Below are 15289 nucleotides of genomic sequence, written 5' to 3'. Positions count from 1 at the left end.
TTGACACCATCACTACACCCTCAGTGCTCAGCTCCACTACTATAAAGCAGCCCCTTCTTCAGAATATAAAAGCAGTTTGAATAGCAGGCTTCTGTAATAAACTTCAACAGATTCTTGTCTCTGAACCTATTCCCTTTTGTCTAGGCCCTTTGAGAGATACACAGCCTTTTCTTCTTGGTTTCTCCACCTCTATTCACTAACTGGGCCAAGATTTCTTGGAAAAGTATCATGCCAGAATTCCTTTCTTCCAAAGGTGGGGGGAATATTTCTAGAATTTGATAGTAGTAATCAAAATAGGGAAATAATTAAATGACTCTTCAACATTTTTTTATTTGCCCTGTCTCCAGCAACGCTATAGTGCTATGGCCGAGTCTGGGGACACCAATCATTTGTTCCTATTAGATTAGCTACCATCCTGGGCGCCTGAGTGGCTCAGTGGGTTAAGCTGCTGCTTTGGGCTCAGGTCATGATCCCAGGTCCTGGGTTCGAGCCCCGCATCGGGCTTTCTGCTCAGCAGGGAGCCTGCTTCCTCCTCTCTCTCTGCCTGCCTCTCTGCTTACTTGTGATTTCTCTCTGTCAAATAAATAAATAAAATCTTAAAAAAAAAAAAAAAAAAGATTAGCTACCATCCTCTTTTTTTTTTTTTTTAAGATTTTATTTATTTAACAGACAGAGATCACAAGTAGGCAGAGAGGCAGGCAGAGACAGAGAGGGGGAAGCAGGCTCCCCGCCGAGCAGAGAGCCCAATGCGGGGCTCGATCCCAGGACCCTGGGATCATGACCTGAGCCGAAGGCAGAGGCTTTAACCCACTGAGCCACCCAGGCGCCCTGCTACCATCCTCTTTATGGGCAAAATCCTGAATTGATTTTTTTTTAAATTTATTTATTTGACAGAGAGAGATCACAAGCAGGCAGAGAGGCAGGCAGAGAGAGAGGAGGAAGCAGGCTCCCCGCCGAGCAGAGAGCCCGATGCGGGGCTCGATCCCAGGACCCCGGGCTCACGACCCGAGCCGAAGGCAGCGGCTTAACCCACTGAGCCACCCAGGCGCCCCCTGAATTTATTTTGGTAGAATCCACAGTACGCTTTCCATCAAGATTCAGATAGATCCCTCAAAAGCGCCCTCCTCCAATTAATACCCCATAAATAAAGAAGCCCTTCAAGACATCAAGCCCATAATTAAAGATTACAAGGCTCAGGACCTCATTATCCCCTGTACCAGTGCCTGTAATACCACCCTTTTACCTGTGAGAAAACCCAGTGTCTAAGGATGGAGGTTTGTCCAGGGCCTTTGAGCAATAAATAACCCTGTTATTCCTGTTATTCTCGACCCCCTGCTGTTCCTGTTATTCCAAACCCCCATATGCTCTCAACATCCATTTCCACTGAAAACAGATTTTTCACTGTAGTTAATCTACACAGTGCATTTTTAATGTTCCAGGTGATAAGGATAGCCAATATCTTTTTGCTTTCACTTGGAAAGAATGGAAATAGAGCTGGACAGTAATGCCCCAGGATTTTGCAGAGTCTTTACTTTTCACAAACCTTAAAAATTGGTTTGGATGACAAAGTTTTCTGCAGGCTCTACTTTGTTACAATACACAGATGATTTGCTTCTCAGCCTCCCTTCCCAAACTTCTTCACCAGAAGACAGGGGTCCACCTGTTAAAACTTTTGGCCTTAAAGAGACATAAGGTCTCCAGAGAAAAATTGCAGTTTTCTTAAACTCAGGTTCAATACTTAGAGGACCTGATCTTGAAACAAGGGCCACACTTGGAGCCAGATGAAACCCTTCAGCTTAATGCTGACAGATTGCCTTTTGAGTCTCTGTGATAATTTATAGGAAACTCCTCTACCCAATGCAGATTTTTCATGATTGACTGATGGTTCTTATTTAAGGGATTTTTTTTTTTAAGATTTTATTTTTTATTTATTTATTTGAGAGAGAGACAGTGAGAGAGAGCATGAGCGAGGAGAAGGTCAGAGGGAGAAGCAGACTCCCCATGGAGCTGGGAGCCCGATGTGGGACTCGATCCCTGGACTCCGGGATCATGACCTGAGCCGAAGGCAGTCGTCCAACCAACTGAGCCAGGCGTCCCTTATTTAAGGGATTAAAATGGCAAATCTTGTGCTAGGTATGCTATTGCTACTCCTTTTGAAGTCATCGAGGCAGCACATTTACTTACCTTTGGCTATTTCAACCCAATAAGTTGAGTTGTATGTCCTTCACCAAGGGTAAACCAGCAAACATTTATACCAGCAGTTGGTATGCCTTTGGGGAAGCTCATGACTTAGGAATGTTATGGCAACAACAAGGCTTCCTAATCTCCAATTAAAAATGACTCCTAAGTCCAGAATTTATTAGAGGCCATACCTTTGCTGCCTGCTCTGGCTATCATTAAGCTTCCTAGGCATTCCAGTCTCAGTTTCCTGGAGGTCAAGTGAAACCAGTAACCAAACCTCTGTCATGGTCCAAAGGGATATTCTCCCAAATGATAATTTGGAAAAACTGACAACAAGAGATACCCAACAATTGACACCAGGGAGGGAAAAATAATATTGGAAATCTAATTGTTGGCTTAATAAAAAGAGAGGTCTGGTTTGGACCAAATAAGAATCCAGCCCTATCAGAAATTGTAATATACCTACTACTTAACACTGTACATGCATTAAATCATTGGTCTACTGACAAAATGATAACATTTATAAATCAATATTGGTGGGAAAATATTAATAAGGCCTCATAAAGTGCTTACCTCACTTGTACCACCCATCCAAACTATAATCCAAAGAATCTCATTCATCTAAATGGATTTCCTACAGCTTCCCCGTCTCGGGGGTGTATATTTGTTTTAGTCATAGTTTGTGATTTCTCTCTGGACCAAAGCTTTCTCTTGAAAGACAGGGCAGGACAGAACAGGACAAGATACTGCTTCTTTTGTTGTGAAAACTGTGTTAGAAAAGATTATCCCTGCCTGGGGAACCCCTCTTGAACTTCATAGCGATTGGGGAAACCCTTTTACTGGTCAGGTGCTTCAACAAGTCTGTGCTGTTTGGCCTGTTTTACAACACTTTTTTAATTGTGCATACCATCTTCAATCTTAAGGATTAATGGAACACACTAACAGCACTATTAAGAATCAGTTGGCAAGGGGCGCCTGGGTGGCTCAGTGGGTTGAAGCCTCTGCTTTCGGCTCAGGTCATGATCCCAGGGTCCTGGGATCGAGCCCCACATTGGGCTCTCTGCTCAGAGGGGAGCCTGCTTCCCCCTCTCTCTCTGCCTGCCTCTCTGCCTACTTGTGACCTCTGAGAATAAATAAATAAAATCTTATAAAAAAAAAATAAAAGAATCAGTTGGCAAAATTTGTAGATACCTCCAAATACCTTGGCCTAAAGCGTTGCTACTCCTTCTAAATCTCAGATCCTCCCCCTTGGAAACTTATAGACTTTCACCCTCTGAGATACTCACAAGCTGTCTAGTACACTTGGCCTTGCCTCCTTTGACCCACAGTTGATAAAAGATGTACTTCAATATTATAAACGCTTAATTACTACTATTAAAACTAACCATGCTTTGTAAAGCAGTCTTTTTTGCAGTGTGCTCCCAGGAGATGAAAACCCTAAGCATCATACCTCCATATTTCAAAAGATACCTCCAGAAACACTCTTTTCAACCTCACTGGAAAGGCCTTTATCAGGAACTGCTAACCAATCCTTATGCCACCAAAGTTCCAAAAATAGCTTCTTGGATTCACGTGACACATCTAAAGAAAGTCCCAAACCCTAGCTGGACCTGCACACCATCTGGTCACCTAAAAGTAAAGATTTCCTGGAACTGAAGCAGACGACATCTAACAAGGCATTCCCAAGATGTCCAGACTAGGCCTATCTACCTTTTTCTCGTTGCTGCTTCTGTCTCTGCATTTTCAAATTCATACAAAAAGGAGAAATCTCCTAATGGCTTTTCAGAAACAGCCTCATCATGATCCTGTGACAAATTAAATTTTCACCAATTAAATTTTCTGAAGCGTTAGAGAGTTCAGAATTCACAAAAGTCTTTTCTCATCTGAACTATTCTTACCCAAAGTCATGGTTTCTAAATTTACAGCTTTATAGGCTATATTATTGATAACACATTTGGTTCCAAACAATCTTCGAGATAACACTGTTTCAAAACACTTCTGCAGTTTTGCTATTTTGCAAAATGATCATTAACTGTTGCTTCATATTTATACCTGTACTGTATCTTTTTTTTTTTTTAAGATTTTATTTATTTATTTGACAGAGAGAAATCACAAGTAGGCAGAGAGGCAGGCAGAGAGAGAGGAGGAAGCAGGCTCCCCGCTGAGCAGAAAGCCCGATACGGGGCTTGAACCCAGGACCTGGGATCATGACCTGAGCCAAAGGCAGCGGCTTAACCCACTGAGCCACCCAGGCGCCCCCCTGTACTGTATCTTAACAAATGCACTCAGTTAATTCTATCAGTGTACCTTCGTAGTATTCACTATTTTGCTTTTGTGGTTTCTTTAAGCAGAGACTTCCAGGAGGCATACATGACTACATTTTTGCCATTATGAAACTTTCTTCCCAAAATCATAATATTAAATACCAGTAAATATTTCAATTGGCTACTTTCAGACCTAGAGTCCTGGGAAACCACCATACAATTTGGAATTTTCATGTTACTTCTTCTGTTTTATAAAATTATTTTGTTTTACATTTTGTCACCTGTCAAATTTTTAAAAAATGTACCCAAGGGGCACCTGGGTGGCTCAGTGGGTTAAAGCCTCTGCTTTCGGCTCGGGTCATGATCCCAGGGTCCTGGGATCGAGCCCCACATCGGGCTCTCTGCTCAGTGCAGAGCCTGCTTCCTCCTCTTTCTCTCTGCCTGCCTCTCTGCCTACTTGTGATCTCTGTCTGTCAAATAAATAAATAAAATCTTAAAAAAAAAATGTACCCAATAAGGCGATGCTGGCTCAATGCTTTAAGATGATCTCCAAAGCTTACAATCTTTTTTTTTTTTAAGATTTTATTTATTTATTTGACAGACAGAGATCACAAGCAGGCAGAGAGGCAGGCAGAGAGAGAGAGAGGAGGAAGCAGGCTCCCTGCAGATCAGAGAGCCCGATGTGGAGCTCGATCCCAGGACCCTGGGATCTTGACCTGAGCCAAAGGCAGAGGCTTTAACCCACTGAGCCACCCAGGCGCCCCCAAAGCTTACAATCTTAATAAAATATGGGCTATAGATGAGAAGTGCCCGAGAGGTCTCCCCCCTAACCTTCCTTGTTACTCAAATGAGGCCTTCAGTGGTTTTTCAACTCTTATGCATTTTTGCTCTGACATGGGACATGGCAACCAGGAAAGGTCTTCCTAGCATGGAAAGACAAAAACCACTAAATATGGAGAACTTGACTCTTGGTCAGTGCAGACCTAACAGGAAGAGAGAGGGACCTTGCAAGTGGATGCGATTTTACTCCATCCCAGCAGAAGGAAGAAAGTTTTCTTCCTCCCCCAGCGACAGCCCAGCCAATGAGTGACTGTCACAGTCAGCCAATGAAAAGCCACTATACATTGAAATCCTAGTTTACTCTAATGTACTTTTTGTTTATAATAGTCATCCCCGCTTCCACCTTTCCTCTATTAAAAATGGTTTCATTCCTTTGTTCTCCAGATTTGCCTATGGTTTTGCCTTAGTTCGCTTGTTACAGATTGTAATTCTCTGCTATTCCTAAAATTATATATATATATATATACATATATATATATATATATATATAGCTGCTGAAATAACTGGCAGTTTTATTTTTTAAGGTTAACACCTTGAGAGATAGGACTTCTACTTTAAGATAATATGCACAGGAAGACTGGAGTAGTTTGTTACATTATTGACCCCAGTGACTCAGCCCTTCTCTCCCCCATATCCATGCCCTTATGAAGATGCCTGACTTTGAGTTTGGCCATGGGATTGGCTTTGACCAAAGGGAGGAATACAAAGGCTTGGTATACATGTGCACACTGGGTTTTGTCTCCTTGGAACTCTGCTGCCATGGCCTTATGGAGAAGCCCCAGGCAGTCTCTTTGAAGACAAGCACCCAAGGGAGAGGGAAGCCTAGCCAACCCCACTGATTCCAGTCCCCAGGTGACCCTCCACCTGAATGCAGCCTCTAAAGGATCATGGCCAAGCCATAGAATCATGAGAAATAAGAGAGCATCATTTTAGACCGCCAAGTTTTGGGGTGCTTCCATACCAATACCTACACAAAATCTAAATCTGAATTAGTTGAAAGATAATCAACACACAATCCCCATGTTAGAGCCAATGGTATTCTTGTCTGATTGCAAATACACGGGGGGGCGGGGCACCTGGGTGGCTCAGTCCATTGGGAGTCTGACTCTTGATTTTAGCTCAGGTCATGATCTCAGGGTTGTGGGATTTGGCCAAGTTGTTGTGTGGGGGGGTTGCTCAGCAGGGAGTCTGCTTTAGATTCTCTCCCTCTGTCCCTCGCCCTGCTCCTGTGCTTGCAAGTGCGTGTGGGTGCTCTCTCTCTCTCTCTCTCTCAAAGAAATAATCTTTAAAAAATTTTTAAAAGATTTTATTTATTTATTTGACAGAGATCACAAGTAGGCAGAGAGGCCCGCAGAGAGGGAGGAGGAAGCAGGCTCCCCGATAAGCAGAGAGCCCGATGCGGGGCTTGATCCTAGGACCCTGAGATTATGACCTGAGCCAAAGGCAGAGGCTTTAACCCACTGAGCCACCCAGGCACCCCTCAAATAAATAATTAAAAAAAAAAAAGAAAGAAAACTACATGGGCTCTTCTCAAAGCCCAGAATGAAATGATAAAGTAATATACAGTAACTTTTGACATACTTAAGTAAGATTTATTTTTTAAATTAAGGCTTGTAAGCCTTTAATAATATTGTGGTTTAAACATACAGCATGGGAAAACAACATATTATATAGTATAATCAAGTTAGTAAGAAAATATTTTTAAAGATGGACCTGGAATTTCCTCGAAGGCAAGGATGCTTTCAAAATGTTGAAAGACCTGGACGTCTGTTTAAAAGGTGTCCCCATGGGACGCCTGGGTGGCTCAACCCTTTAAGCACCTACCTTGGGCTCAGGTCATGATCCCAGGTCATGATCCCAGGTCCTAGGATCAAGTCCTGCATTGGGCTTCTTGCTCCATGTGGAACCTGGTTTTCCCTCTGCCTGCCGCTCCCCATGCTGTGCTCGCTCGCTCTCTGACAAATAAATAAATAAAACCTTTAAAAAAATAAAAAAGGAGTCCCCACAGGTTGAAATATGACTCTTTTTTGCTTCAAAAAGGAAATAAAAATAATATTTAATTAAATTGAGACTGTAAAAAGCCATGAGTCCATAATAATACTCAAAAGAATAAAACTTTATTTTCCCTCTAAGTACTTAGTACTTATTGAAGTTAATTTTTTCAGAGTAGAAAAAAATATTGGAGTTTAACTAGATCTCTCTTAAGGATGAGTTGAACATACAAAGGGTAAGAGAATCTTAATGGTATGAAAAAGACAAGACTCTCTTTCCGTTAAATATAAATAGGCCTATGAGACTTCCTGCTACCCCTTCAGCACCCACTCACTTACCGGACATTCCTCTACTAAATTGTTACCAAACATTAAGGAAGTGGGGCAAGGCATTCCTTTCATAGGCATGGGAGGTCCTCCCACCTGACCCTGAGGCTTTAGATTGTGAAACAAAATATAAAATCCTGAAGCCAAGTGGGTTTTACCTTTCAAACAGACTTTAATTTGTGGAAATAATCTTTTATTTAAATTTAACTACTGGATAGTGGTTTTACTAGCTGTTTTGAGGTTGGTTGCCTTTTGTGGTCACTCAAGATGCTGGATTAAGGCCAAGGGTTCACACACTGAGCCTTTTTTTAACTTGTACCCAGAAGGTGAAGGTTCGAAGAATTGTCACCCCAATCATAAATAATCTATTCCTGTTGAACCTGTTTGTTCTGACCTTTCCTAGGGGATGAAATCAGAACAAATAATTCATTGACAGTACTTAAACAGAAACTGAAACAATTTTTTTAAGTTTATTTTTTTCAAAGTTGTACAGGATTTAAAAAGGTAAATTGTTCCAGCAAGGCTTCACTTCCCTCAAGGCAACTACTTTCAACTTTAAGCCAAATCTTTGGTATTTATCCCCACTTATCTAAATGACACATTCATGTTTCTACTTCTTGCTTTTCAGTCAGCCGTTATCTGCCGACTTCCTGACAGGGAAGGTAAGGATTTAGCCTTCTTTTGTACATTTCTCGGCACTTACACCACGCGTGTGTGTTTTTAGCCTTTTAATTCTCCTGGTCTTGTTACAGCATAATTTGCTCATCCTCCCAATCAGCAGGAGGTCATTGATGTCGTAGATGATGTGATGTTCTTCAGGATCTCCAGAAGGTCCAGATCACTTCAGGTTATTTGATAACATAGGACAGGAATGTGAACATAGCCCTGGGCCATGCTGCAAATGTGTACTTTTAACTATTTTATGGGGATGCCAACTCTTTCTGATCCTTTCTTACGATTGGGATAGAAAAGAACGCATCTACTCAGTCTAGAACGGTGTGCACGGAGTACCTGAGGCTGTATGAATGTACTTTAGCAGATAGACTACAGCTGCCGCAGCAGCTGCCATCAGCCCTACTAATTGGTTGAGCTTTACAGTAATCTTCTGTCATCCTTCAGGGGTCGTCTATTTTTTGCAGGACCGCATGGGGAGTTAAATGGAGATATGATGGGAATCTGCACCTTGTGTCCTTTAAATTCTTGAGACTGACTCTAATTTCAGCCATCCCTTCCTGAGGTGCAGTATTATTTTAACTTCCTGTGCCATGTTTGGCTGGGGAAGGGAAGCTATTTCAGGGAACCCCACTTGGCCTTCTGCACTATGATGGCTTGTTACTTTACAGGCAAAGGATCCAATGGATTTGTACCAATTACCCAACAGGTGAATCCCATTATACATTTAGGGACTGGGAAAATGACTGGGTGGGGCAACAGACCCAAAAGACCCACTCTGAGCTAGACCTTGTCATGACCTTATTAACTTTCCTCTCTATGCTCCTATTCTAACAGGGTCATGATGATGCTTCTGGTCTCTGGATATCAGTGTCAATTCAGACCTTGTGTCTAACAGTCCTTGAAATGTCTGGGTATTCCCATTTCCCCCAGGTACAATTACCCAGGTAAATGACCAAAGATACTTTGGGGATGAACTGGGAAAATCATTATTTATACTTGAAATGTAGTGGGGCCCTTCCTCCTAAGGACCTCTTCAGCCAGTGATTCCAGATCTGTAAACTAGCTCAGGTATGAAAATGGATTAAAGAATGGTGAGTTTATTGAGTGAGGGATCTTAGCCTCCTGGTCAGCTATTTTTGATTTTTTTTCTGCTGATACAAATTAAATAGGACCTTTGTTGGCTGCCTACCTATTTTGCCCTTAGGGTTACCATGGTCTATTAAACATTTCCATAACTGTGTGGGTTAGGTCCACATTATAATGTTTGTAATTCCCTGGCTTCTGGTAGTTGAGCACTGCCACTTGGCCTTTATTGCTCTGGGGTCTTGTCATCTGCATTGCTATCAGTGGGCCAGGTTCTGGAGGCCTCTGCTACCTTCAGCCATGACTTGCAGAGAGCCACCACTGGACTTTGTAGTGATTTTCCTGCCCTTTGCACCAATGCATTTCTAAATTTTTTTTTAAGATTTTATTTATTTATTTGACAGAGAGAGATCACAAGTAGGCAGAGAGGCAGGCAGAGAGAGAGAGGGAAGCAGGCTCTCTGCCGAGCAAAGAGCCTGATGTAGGGCTTGATCCCAGGATCCAGAGATCATGACCTGAGCTGAAGGCAGAGGCTTAACCCACTGAGCCACCCAGGTGCCCCGCACCAATGCATTTCTGGTGGGCTTGATAAATGGTGTCCTCTTGGCTGTTCTTCAGAACAGAATGATGTAGATAGTACATCCATGCTAACACACCTACTTCCTTGAATCTTTTTATCCAGTCTTGTCCTACCTACCTGTCCTAGCACTTCAGGCATTTCAGTGTTAGTTTTTTGGGTTTTGGTTTTTTTTTTTTTTTTTTTCATGTTTCTGGGAGCAATCAAAGTAGTGAGTTCACACCAACTCTTTGGGCCCTTGTCAGGATGTTAGATATTTTGGGAGAGTGCTCCACCAGCAATAGAATTTTTCCTATCCCATTTTATGGTCTGGACTCCTTGACCAAGGCCTCTCTAAATCCAGTCCCAGGCTTACCCCTCAAGCTACTGGTGGTATATGCTGGCTAGGGCTTTACCTCCATTATAAGACACAGTTCCTCCCAACTAGGTTATGCTATGATTCAACCCTAATTATAGGCCTAGTGGCAGAAGGCGTGTGTGTGTGTGTGTGTGTGTGTGTGTGGTGGGCGGCGTCTGCTGGGGGAGAGGGGAACATGTTGCCTTCCAGTTAGAAGCCTCCGCAAAGTCTTCTAGCACAGGAAAGGATAGATCTTAGTAGAGAGGAGTGAGCCCACACTGCAGGCATCTGAGGAGCCTGAGGAATGAAAATCTCCAGGAGCACCACGCAGATGTCTCCTCCATGTGTTGGAATGCTAGATTTTCTCAATCATGACCCTGACCTTGCCACAACAAACCTGCCATTTTTCGTCATTTAACCATCCTTTAAGCACTCTAAAGTCTGGTCTTATTACTTGTCTTTCTCCACTCTTTCCCTGCTAATGAGAGCTTTTTTGTGTGCAACAAAGAGGGGCTCTCTCTTCACTTGCAGTTGCCTATTACCTACCCTCAACTGTTCATTCTTTTTTTGTAACCAATGGAGCTTAGCAATAGTCATCTAATTCTGTTATCCTTATCAGTTACTTTTACTATATGTCTCAAATTCCTGATATGTCACACCTCTAGTGTTCTATTCATCTCGTATTAGCACCTCAGTTAGACCATCACCCTGTGCCAGCGCTGCCTGTGTTTCATCTACTACCAGCCAGGTGGTCCATAATCCATCTCCCAGATTGCATCTTACTGCCTGCTTTCTCCAGCCAGTCCTGCTGTCAGTTATCACAGGTAGGGTTCTTGGGAAGCAGACACTGGGACAGAACATAGAAGATATGGAAAGAAGTCAAATTTTAATACAGTTTAAGAAAGCTTTTTTTTTTTTTAAGATTTACTTATTTTAGAGAGAGAGCATGAGCAGGAGGAGTGGCAGTGCGGGAGGGAGAGGGGGAAAGAGAGAGAGAAAGGGAATCTCAGGCAGATGCTGCACTGAGCCTGGAGCCTGATATGGGGCTGGATCTCATGACCTTGAGTTTACCACCTGAGCTGAAACCAAGAGTTGGATGCTTAATCGACTGAGCCACCCAGGCATCCCATGGGTGCAAGAAAGCTTTGAATAACCTGCACAGCAGCTCTGGAGTGAATATTGCAAACCATATGTCCCACGGTGGGCCATAATGGCAGAGCCTTTCCACTCCAGCCTTGTGCAATCAGCTGTTGGAAAGGGCATGACCTTGGGCAAGGCTTCTTTCTGTAGCTGAAGTAGACCCCGATGGAGCTGACAATTGGAAGTACTCCTTGCAGGTTGGGAGCAGGTCCTTCCTTGAAGGGTGTTCTGGGCAGCATCTACTTACTTTTTTTTTTTTTTTTTTAAACCTTCTGCTTCCCCAGCTGGGGAAATCTTTTATTTAGTCGGGAAGGTAGAAGCAGAGCAGAGAATATTTGTCCTCCAACATCTATTGTATACTTCTTTCTTGATATTATGATCACTTATTGGACATACAGGCCCTGAGAATAAAGTAAGTTCTGGCCCATGGGTTGTAAGCAGGAATGGTGTGTATAACTTCTAGGAAGTATCGTTTGAGGAGGCAGGATTGTCTTTCCTCCTTTCTGCTTATTAGAATGTAGACATGATGGCTGGAACTTAAGTAGCTATCTGGACCGTAACGTAGAAGCCACATGTTGAGAATGGAGGAAATTAGGTCCTTCATGGTCATGGAATCAGCACTAATCTACACTGCCTACCTCTCCACTCTGTTTATGTGATAAGGAAATGTGTACATCTTGGCTAAGGATGCTTAAAAAATGTTGCTTCTCATAGATTAACCTATTCCTATCTGATGCAGAATTTGATCCCTATAAACTCATACAGCACATAACACGCCTTAACCTCAATGTGGTATTGGCTTAGCGGAAACTTGGCAGTGTGTGGTAAAGACTCGGATACTGCAGAGACCCTTGTTGTCCTGTTGCAAGATATTTGTGGCATGAGGGGAAATAATTGGAAAAAGGTATAAACTTAATTTGCTGGCTTTAAATTTTCACCAGTTTCACCAAAGTTCTTTGATTAGCTCAGGCCAGAGCTAGTCAGTCTGCAAGTGGGGAAGGAAAGGTATACAGCTTTGCTAAGAGGGAAACTCTGCCTATAATCTAAGTGGATTAAGAGTTCCATAATTTGGGGACACCTGGGTGGCTCAGTTGGTTAAGCAGCTGCCTTCGGCTCGGGTCATGATCCCGGCGTCCTGGGATCGGGTCCCACATCGGGCTCATTGCTTGGCGGGGAGCCTGCTTCTCCCTCTGCCTCTGCCTGCCACTCTGTCTGCCTGTGCTCACTCTCGCTTCTCTCTCTATGACAAATAAATAAATAAAATCTTTAAAAAAAAAAAAAAGAGTTCCATAATTTGGAAGGGCTGAAAACCCCAAAACTTCTTCTTCTTCTTCTTTTTTTTTTTTTAAGATTTTATTTATTTGACAGAGAGAGATCACAAGTAGGCAGAGAGGCAGGTAGAGAGAGAGGGGGAAGCGGGCTCCCTGCTGAGCAGAGAGCCTGATGCGGGGCTCGAATCCAGGACCCTGGAATCATGACCCGAGCCAAAGGCAGAGGCTTTAATCCACTGAGCCACCCAGTTGCCCCAAAACCCAACACTTCTGTACCTTTAAGTCAAAGCACAGGGGGGCCTGGGTAGCTCAGTCAGTTGAGAGAATAAGGAAAATTACAATAGGAAACTAGAATTGGTTATCTGTCCTGGTAAAGTTTGAAAGTAGCAACGATTCTGCTAATACTAGAGAATGAGACACCCCAGTACATGATACACAATGGCAAACAAAGACTGACCTATAGTTGTATTTCTAGTTCTGTCCTTGTCTATTTTGGTTATCAACATTATACTGACTTCAGAATGAGTTGTGGTCCTTTCTTTTCTGCGCTCAAATAGGGAATTCTCAATCCCTTGAAAGCAGCTCACGCCCTAGCTTTGAGCTTATTTTACCAAGTGATAGCAGCATTAATTTCTCTTTATGTAGCTCAGAGTCGCTGTGTGTGTCATACTGTTCTTTGTAAAAATTCAGTGATTAGGAGCTTTGAAGTCTCACTCTTTTTTTTTTTTTTTAAAGATTTTATTTATTTATTTGACAGAGAGATCACAAGCAGGCAGAGAGGCAGGCAGAGAGAGAGGAGGAAGCAGGCTCCCCACTGAGCAGAGAGCCCGATGCGGGGCTCGATCCCAGGACTCCGAGACCATGACCTGAGCCGAAGGCAGCGGCTTAACCCACTGAGTCACCCAGGCGCCCCTGAAGTCTCACTCCTAATATGAGTATTTGGAAAGGGTATTGATTCTAAGGTGAGAAAATTATGAGGCAGTTACTTGGATTTAGGATTCTTGGCTTGGCAAGGGAAGAGGTCATTAATGCCCTGCAGAGTTTTTAGGATAAAGATGTCCACTCTAGGGACGCCTGGGTGGCTCAGTTGGTTGAACGACTGCCTTCGGCCCAGGTCATGATCCCAGAGTCCCAGGATGGAGTCTCACATCGGGCTCCCAGCTCCATGGGGAGTCTGCTTCTCCTCGCTCATGCTCTCTCTCATTCTCTCTCTCAAATAAATAAATAAGAATCTTAGAAAAAAAAAAAAAAAAGATGTCCACTCTAGGTGATTTCTTCCAGTCTTATAGTTTTAAATATCACTTGGTAACTCCTAATAGATTTATATCCCCTGATCCAAATCCCCCCCTCCCCCAGCTCCAAACTATCTGTTGGTTCATCTTCTCTGTATGTAAAGTAGGCATCTTAGTTTTAGTGTGCAAGAACAATAGACCCTCACAACAAACCCACTAGTACCTTAATGTTCCCCATTTCAGCAAGGACCAACCCCTATCCAGTTGCTTTGGGGGAAAAATAATCCTTGTCATTTTGTCTCTTTCTTGTTACAACTCATCAGTGGATCCTTTTGGCTCTACTTCAGACTATATCCTGAATCCTACCAGTTCTCAACATTTCCACTGCTACCATCTTATTACAAGCCAAATAATTTATTTCCTGGGTATGTGGAACAGTCTCCTAGCTAACCTTTCTGCTCGCACTTTTGAAGGTCAACCGTCTTTTCCACCACAAGCAGCCAATTTACAAATTATGCCATTCCCCAGCTCAAAACCATCCAATGACTTCCGTTCCATTTCCTCACCCAGCTTGATTAATCAGAGCCCTGCCGACGTTATTTACCTCATTTCCCACAATCATCACATCTAGACTCAATGTGCTCTAAGCACCCTAGCTTTCCTGCTTCTGTCCCAAACACCGAGCACATTAAACTTGAGGACTTTTTTAAACTTGCTGTTCTCTTTGCCTGAACCATTCTTCCCTGAGATTCCTCCAGGTTTCACTCTCATTCAGCTCTCTGCTCAAATGTCAACTGAGAGATCTTTCCAGACGATTGTATTTAGAACAGCCCACTCTTTATCTCCTTTACCTACCACTCATTATTTCCTATCATTTTAGTTTAACTTCCGCCCCGTTCTAGAATGTAAAGTTCCCGTGGAGCAGGAAATGTATTTCATTCACGCCGTGTCCACAGCGCCTTGAAAAATGCATGCCTGGCACCATACTAGGCACCTAAAATCATGCTTGATTAAATGAATTTGAACTTATCCTGTGTTAACTGCATTACCTGCTTTGTGAGGTCACCTCACTAAAGTAAGCATACCAACAAAGGTAAACAAAAACCAAGTAGAGCCTGCCTTGCCGCATCTGAGTCCTAGTAAGGGCTCGCGCAGAAACCCTTTCTAGCTCCCCCAGCCAGAGCTGGGTCTTAAAACATGATCTTTTCTTTTCCTTGTCTGGCCGAGAAAGGGAAGGGGTAAACGGGAGAAAATGAGGCATGGAAGGGCTGAGGAAGGAGCCTCAGCGCTACAGTACACGGTTGAGACTTTGCTGTTATCCGTGGCAGCTCCGGTTTCTGTTGGGCCCTGGGGCCGGGACTGCGATTCCAG

The sequence above is a fragment of the Lutra lutra genome, chromosome 4 (assembly GCF_902655055.1).
Source record: "Lutra lutra chromosome 4, mLutLut1.2, whole genome shotgun sequence".
Classification (NCBI taxonomy): Eukaryota; Metazoa; Chordata; class Mammalia; order Carnivora; family Mustelidae; genus Lutra; species Lutra lutra.
Note: the sequence above shows the minus strand (reverse complement) of the source record.